A 7116-nucleotide genomic window follows, 5' to 3' on the forward strand; every position below is an offset into this window, starting at 1 on the left:
TGAGCCGTATCACCATCTCGGTATCCCGACGGGTTGCTCGGTCGACCAAACGCCATTCGCCACTATCGGGGGCCTCCTTGAGGATCTTCGCGCGGTTGACCGATCCCTCCTTGCCCCGTGGCAGAAACTGGAGGTCGTGGCAACGAACATCCTGCCACGGATGGACTTTCTGCTGCGGGGGGCCACAGTGGAGAAGCGTCCCCTGAAGGCGGCGGACTTGGAGATCCGCCGCAAAGCCAAGGCCTGGCTCAACCTCCCGCAGAGAGCCAGCGCGGAAGTGGTCTACCTCCCCCCGAAACGCGGGGGTTGTGGGCTACTTCCGCTAGCTGACCTCGCGGACGTCCTGTCCGTCGCGCACGTCTTCCGTATGCTTACGGCTGGCGACGCGACGGTCAGGACGCTCGCGTGGGCGTCTCTGCGGGGAGTTGTGGCCAGGCGGATTGGCGGTCCTCCGACCAACGAGGACATCGCGGCCTTCCTCTCCGGTTCGCAGGAGGGGAGGTTGCGCGAGGGAGGGGAGCGCTCCCTGTGGTCGACGGCTCGGAATGCCGCGCGGAGGCAGTCTGAGAGGTTGTCCCTTCGGTGGGAATGGTGTGAGGCGACCGAGGAGCTCATTGTCGGGTGCCGACGTCCCGGAGGCGACGCGGTAAAGGTGCCACCTGGAGCCCGTAACCAGGTGGTCACTCGTCTGCGCTCAGCGGTGGCGGCTTTTTACGCGGGTACGCTGTTGCGTAAACCCGATCAGGGGAAGGTGTTTGAGGTGTCGTCGCGGGCGGGTGTGAGCAATCACTATGTCCGCGGCGGCAGCTTCACTCGCTTCGCCGACTGGCGTTTTATCCATCGCGCCAGATTGGACGTCCTCCCTCTCAACGGTGCACGCCGTTGGGGGGAGGCGGACAGAAGGTGTCGGCGTTGCGGGGCAGCAGCCGAGACCCTTCCCCATGTCTTAGGGCACTGCGGGGTGCATTCCGCTGCCATTCAGCTGAGACATGACACCGTCTTGCACCGCCTCTGGAAGGCTTGCCGTATGCCTGGGGAGAAGCGGGTAAACCGGCGGGTTGAGGGCATGGAGGGCGAACTTGGGGAGCTACGGCCCGATCTTGTGGTCTGGCACGAGCGCTCCAAGTGTGTCGTCATCTGCGACGTGACGATCCCCTTTGAAAACCGCTGGGTGTCCTTCGATGAGGCTAGGGCGAGGAAAGTCGCCAAATACTCGCCCTTGGCTGAGGAGCTCCAGCGGCGGGGGTATCGCGTCGTAGTGACGGCCTTCGTCGTCGGTGCCCTTGGCTCGTGGGATCCGAGGAATGAGGCGGTACTGAGGGTGCTGAGGATTGGCAACGCCTACGCCTCGATGATGCGCCGCCTCATGGTCTCGGATACCATTCGCTGGTCTAGGGACATCTACGTGGAGCATGTGTCTGGCGTGCGCCAGTACGCCGCTCCCTCCCGCCCCTCGGCTGAGGGGGTGCTCGCGACACCCCCCCGCGCGATTCGCCGGCGTTGGCCCACCAATGCGTAGGTGCGGCGCTTCCAACGTCTTCGTCCTATTTATTATTTTGCGTTCCGAGTATATGTGCCGCGTAATTTATTAAGTGCGTTGTCTTGCCCACTCTTATTTATCTATTTGCTCGCAGCGGCGAGGGAGCAGGGTCTCACCCTGCTCTAATTTTATTTTACTCTGTTTTGTTTTTAAATTTTATTGCATGTTGTGTGGGCCTGTCTGTTCCGAGTATGAATGCCGCGTTCCTATTATTGTATTTTAGTCGAGTATGAATGCGTCGCGTTTTACATAATTAATTTTATTTATATTTTTGCCGCGTGCGCGCCCCCGGGTCCTTTTATTTCTGACCGCTTATCTGTGATTGGCCCGGGGGCGAAATGCTGTGATTTTGATGTACATTGCCCCGGTCTGTCAGCCGGGGCAATCTATTATCAACATTTTTATTTCTCCGACCTGGGGGAGGCTAGTGCCCCCCCAGAGCGTTAGTTTTAGTGCCCACTGGCGGGAGGGGCTATTGTCTCCCGCCCATAGTTTTAACTATATTGCGCGCGGCTAATTGCCGCTTTTTATTGTATTTCGCACCCCGGGGGGGTGCTGTCCCCCCGGGGAACATTAATTGTGAAAATAAACGGCAATTTATCTGTTCTTATCAGCTTAATATCTGATACAATCCCCATAGGGGATTCAGAATATTAAACTGATTTTTGGAACCTGGCGGGTGACCGGAGCTTGCTCCGACTCTGCCGCGGGTCGGCCTGGCATTGCAGTACCGTCAGGAACGGCCTAATAATCTGGTAAAGCACAACCCCATCAGGTTATTAGGTATCAACCCCGTGGCAGATAACCTGCTTGCACCAGGTTTCCGAAGATCAGCGCGGTACGCTGGATCCCTGGGGTGCCCACGTGCACCTAACCTCTCTCTCGCGCGTGGGCATTATATTCGTTAGAATAGTTGACTTAGCTCAGAGAAGTATTTTATTCATTGTTTATTTATATTCCGCGAGTGAGTGTCCGCGATTTTTCGTTTGCCGGGAAGCGACTTGTGATTTCGTGTATTCCGTGCGAAAAGTGAAGTGCCGCGACGCGTGTGCTCCGCGAGTTTTGTTGGTTAGGGCTCCCTCGACCTGGGGCTCTGCGCCGAGAGTGACGTGCGGCAGTGCGGTGAGTGTGCGGTGCGCGGGTGTGGTGCGTGCGTGTGGTGCGTCGCGGTGCGGCGGTGCATCGTTGCACCTGTTGTTGTGACGGCGGGGCGCCGCATCGCGATCCGCCGCCGCGGGGTGCCTGCATACACACGTGTGTAGGTTATCCCGCCACGTGCCGCCTCCGCGTTCCGCGCGCGGGGTTCCGTGCTTGCCGCGCGTCGTAATTTTATTAATTGTTTTTATTTATTCATTTATTATTGTTATGGCGCAGAGCCCGCTCGAGGTGGTGCTGACGTACCCCTTGGCGGAGCGGGTATGTTGCCCGCGATGCTGGGGCAGCACCGACCGAAACGTCAGGTCGAGGGGCGACTTCTGTGACACGCAGCATTTATCGCGTCACATCATCCATCGCGCCAGATTGGACGTCCTCCCTCTCAACGGTGCACGCCGTTGGGGGGAGGCGGACAGAAGGTGTCGGCGTTGCGGGGCAGCAGCTGAGACCCTTCCCCATGTCTTAGGGCACTGCGGGGTGCATTCCGCCGCCATCCAGCTGAGACATGACACCGTCTTGCACCGCCTCTGGAAGGCTTGCCGTATGCCTGGGGAGAAGCGGGTAAACCGGCGGGTTGAGGGCATGGAGGGCGAACTTGGGGAGCTACGGCCCGATCTTGTGGTCTGGCACGAGCGCTCCAAGTGTGTCGTCATCTGCGACGTGACGATCCCCTTCGAAAACCGCTGGGTGTCCTTCGATGAGGCTAGGGCGAGGAAAGTTGCCAAGTACTCGCCCTTGGCTGAGGAGCTCCAGCGGCGGGGATATCGCGTCGTAGTGACGGCCTTCGTCGTCGGTGCCCTTGGCTCGTGGGATCCGAGGAATGAGGCGGTACTGAGGGTGCTGAGGATTGGCAACGCCTACGCCTCGATGATGCGCCGCCTCATGGTCTCGGATACCATTCGCTGGTCTAGGGACATTTACGTGGAGCACGTGTCTGGCGTGCGCCAGTACGCCGCTCCCTCCCGCCCCTCGGCTGAGGGGGTGCTCGCGACACCCCCCCGCGCGATTCGCCGGCGTTGGCCCACCAATGCGTAGGTGCGGCACTTCCAACGTCCTCGTCTTTATTTATTTATTGTATTTGCGTTTCGAGTGTACATGTCGCGTAATTTATTAAGTGCGTTGTCTTGCCCACTTATATTTATTTATTTGCTCGCAGCGGCGAGGGGGCAGGGTCTCACCCTGCTCTATTTTTATTTTTTAACCCTGTTTTGTATTATATATTTTATTGCATGTTGTGTGGGCCTGTTTGTTCCGTGCGTGAATGTCGCGATCCAATATTGTATTTTAGTCGAGTATGTGTGTGCCGCGTTTTTACATATTTAATTTTATTTATTTTTTGCCGCGTGCGCGCCCCCGGGTCCTTTTATCTCCGACCCATTATCTGTGATTGGCCCGGGGGCGAATGCTGTGATACTGATATGCATTGCCCCGGTCTGTCAGCCGGGGCAATTTATTATCACCGTTTTATTTTCTCGACCTGGGGGAGACTAGTGCTCCCCCAGTGCGTTAGTTTTAGTGCCCACTGGCGGGAGGGGCTATTGTCTCCCGCCCATAGTTTTTAATTTTTATAGCGCGCGGCTAATTGCCGCTTTTAATTGTATCCGCACCCCGGGGGGGTGCTGTCCCCCCGGGGAACATTAATTCAAAATAAACGGCAATTTATCTGTTCTTATCAGCTTAATATCTGATACAATCCCCATAGGGGATTCAGAATATTAAACTGATTTTTGGAACCTGGCGGGTGACCGGAGCTTGCTCCGACTCTGCCGCGGGTCGGCCTGGCATTGCAGTACCGTCAGGAACGGCCTAATAATCTGGTAAAGCACAACCCCATCAGGTTATTAGGTATCAACCCCGTGGCAGATAACCTGCTTGCACCAGGTCTCCGGAAATCGGCGCGGTACGCTGGATCCCTGGGGTGCCCACGTGCACCTAACCTCTCTCTCGCGCGTGGGCATTATATTCGTTAGAATAGTTGACTTAGCTCAGAGAAGTATTTTATTCATTGTTTATTTATATTCCGCGAGTGAGTGTCCGCGATTTTTCGTTTGCCGGGAAGCGACTTGTGATTTCGTGTATTCCGTGCGAAAAGTGAAGTGCCGCGACGCGTGTGCTCCGCGAGTTTTGTTGGTTAGGGCTCCCTCGACCTGGGGCTCTGCGCCGAGAGTGACGTGCGGCAGTGCGGTGAGTGTGCGGTGCGCGGGTGTGGTGCGTGCGTGTGGTGCGTCGCGGTGCGGCGGTGCATCGTTGCACCTGTTGTTGTGACGGCGGGGCGCCGCATCGCGATCCGCCGCCGCGGGGTGCCTGCATAGGTTATCCCGCCACGTGCCGCCTCCGCGTTCCGCGCGCGGGGTTCCGCGCTTGCCGCGCGTCTTAATTTTATTTTATTGTTTTTATTTATTTATTATTAATTTATTGTTATGGCGCAGAGCCCGCTCGAAGTGGTTCTGTCGTACCCCCTGGCGGAGCGGGTGTGTTGTCCGCGATGCTGGGGGAGTACTGACAGAAATGTCAGGTCGAGGGGCGACTTCTGTGACACGCAGCACTTATCGCGTCATATAAGAAAATTTCATCCGGGGGACACAATAGCGTACGTGTGCTCAATTTGCAATTTTAGGGGGACAGGCGCGGTCCCCTATAGACGTGTAAAAGAACATTTTGAGAAAGAGCACGTCCCCCGGACAGAAGCTGCGTGTCGCAATATACGCGGAGCACAAAGAACAATAACTAATAGTGGTGGTGTTTCAGGTGTGCGGACCCGGGCCTCTGCATCGGCCCCATCTGCGTCGGCGTCGGCTGGAGCATCGTCGCGAAGCCACACTTCCTCGCGGCCACCCACGTCACGCTCCGCGGCCACGACGTCAAGAGGAACAACACCACCTGCAACAACATCATCCACGGAGGCTCACACAACACCCGGAGCAGCAGGAGAGTCCCCCTCCTACGCGGCTGTCACCGCAGCGGGGCCAGCGACACGTCGAACATCTCCGTCGCTGGCCACAACAACACGTGGAGCGGCCATCTTGGGATCGGCCGCCATGACAGCCGCCATTTCGGGCGCCGCCACGAGGAGGACGTCGGCCGCCGCAACTAGAGGTAAGGCGCATCCACAGGATAATGGCGGATCCATAGGACAAGATGGCGCGGCCAATAGGAGATGCCCGTCCGGACAAGCGGCAAGAGAGGCGCGCAAAAGCCCCCGCAGACCATCCAGCGGGGGCAAATCAACGACGAGGAGTGCCGCAGGGGCCCCGCCGTCCACCACCAGCCAGGCGGGGCCCGAATTAAATCGGAATTTGCGGCGTTCCACGAGCGCGCCTCTCGTGAAGAGCGGCGCATCCAGACCGGCACGCGCGCCCCCCAGGAGGTCCCCTGCCGCCGAATCACCATCCTTCGGCGGCATGGGGGGCGCATGGAGGAGGACGCCCGAGAGGACCCCCCCGACGACATCCTGTGGGGGTCCTACAACAAGGAGCCGATCTCGGGCGTCAAGCGTGCCGGCCGAGAAGTGCGCGCCACGGACGGGCCCCCTGGCCCGACCATCGGCCAGGGGTGTACCGCGGGGGCCCCCTTCTTCAGGAAGGAACACCAGGGGGGCCCAGCCGGCGATGACATCCCCAGCCGGCACCGCGGTACGCAATCTCAGTGCCGCGCTGACGCTGCAGGCATCCGGGGGGGCGAGGGGTGGAGCGAGGACGCCCACCCCGCAACGAGGGACCCCGCCCCCCCGAATGACCCCCACCACGCCGCCTTCCATCTGCGGCGTGTGTGCGGGGGTCATTACACCGCCGTTATTGCCTGCAGCGTCCGGATCCGCCACGCTGACCACCCAGACGGTGACCACATCAACGTGCGGGTCCCCCGTGATGGCCACGGGGTACACCGCGGGGAGGGTCACTCCATCACGACCCTCCCCCCTCCCTACCATCCTGGAGGGGTCACCGTTGGAGGTGGTCGGCGGGATGCGCCTTCCTTTAACACCCTCAACACCAGGGCAGGAGGAGCGGCGGCATCAGGGAGCGGCGCCCCCCTCATCACCATCGGAGGACGAGGGGGACTCAGGTGGGCCGTGGAGGAGGTGCGTGGGGCGAAGAGCGGGGAGGAGGTGGAGCGGCGACTCCAGCGGGAGCGATGGTCCGACGCCGGTGGGGCTGAGGCGGACGCCCGGTCATCCGCCACAAACGCCGGCGAATACTACAACGACGCCTAACCTACGACCGTGTTCGGTCGTCCTACAGCGGACATTGGTCCGCTCTGTTCGAGGGGCTGCCGCGGGCATCCCACAGCCGGGGACCAGCGTGGAGAGGGCACCGGGAGAGCGTGCTGAAGAAGGCATCGCGGGACATCCGAGTGCCCAAGTAAGTGTCCCTGGGGTGATGGGCCGTCGGCGGGGCGTCCCCGTAGCCGGCGGCCCCGGAGCG

At 59.7% G+C, this 7116-nt stretch overlaps 2 pseudogenes; both read left to right on the forward strand.

The window, feature by feature from the left end:
- Positions 1-2112: 2112 nt before the first annotated feature.
- LOC138940938 (U2 spliceosomal RNA) lies at positions 2113-2293 on the forward strand (annotated as a pseudogene).
- Positions 2294-4331: 2038 nt separating this feature from the next.
- LOC138940945 (U2 spliceosomal RNA) lies at positions 4332-4510 on the forward strand (annotated as a pseudogene).
- The last annotated feature ends 2606 nt before the right edge of the window (positions 4511-7116 follow it).

The sequence above is a fragment of the Polyergus mexicanus genome, unplaced genomic scaffold (assembly GCF_030449975.1).
Source record: "Polyergus mexicanus isolate NDT 795.1 unplaced genomic scaffold, iyPolMexi1.0 SCAF_17, whole genome shotgun sequence".
Taxonomy (NCBI): Eukaryota; Metazoa; Arthropoda; class Insecta; order Hymenoptera; family Formicidae; genus Polyergus; species Polyergus mexicanus.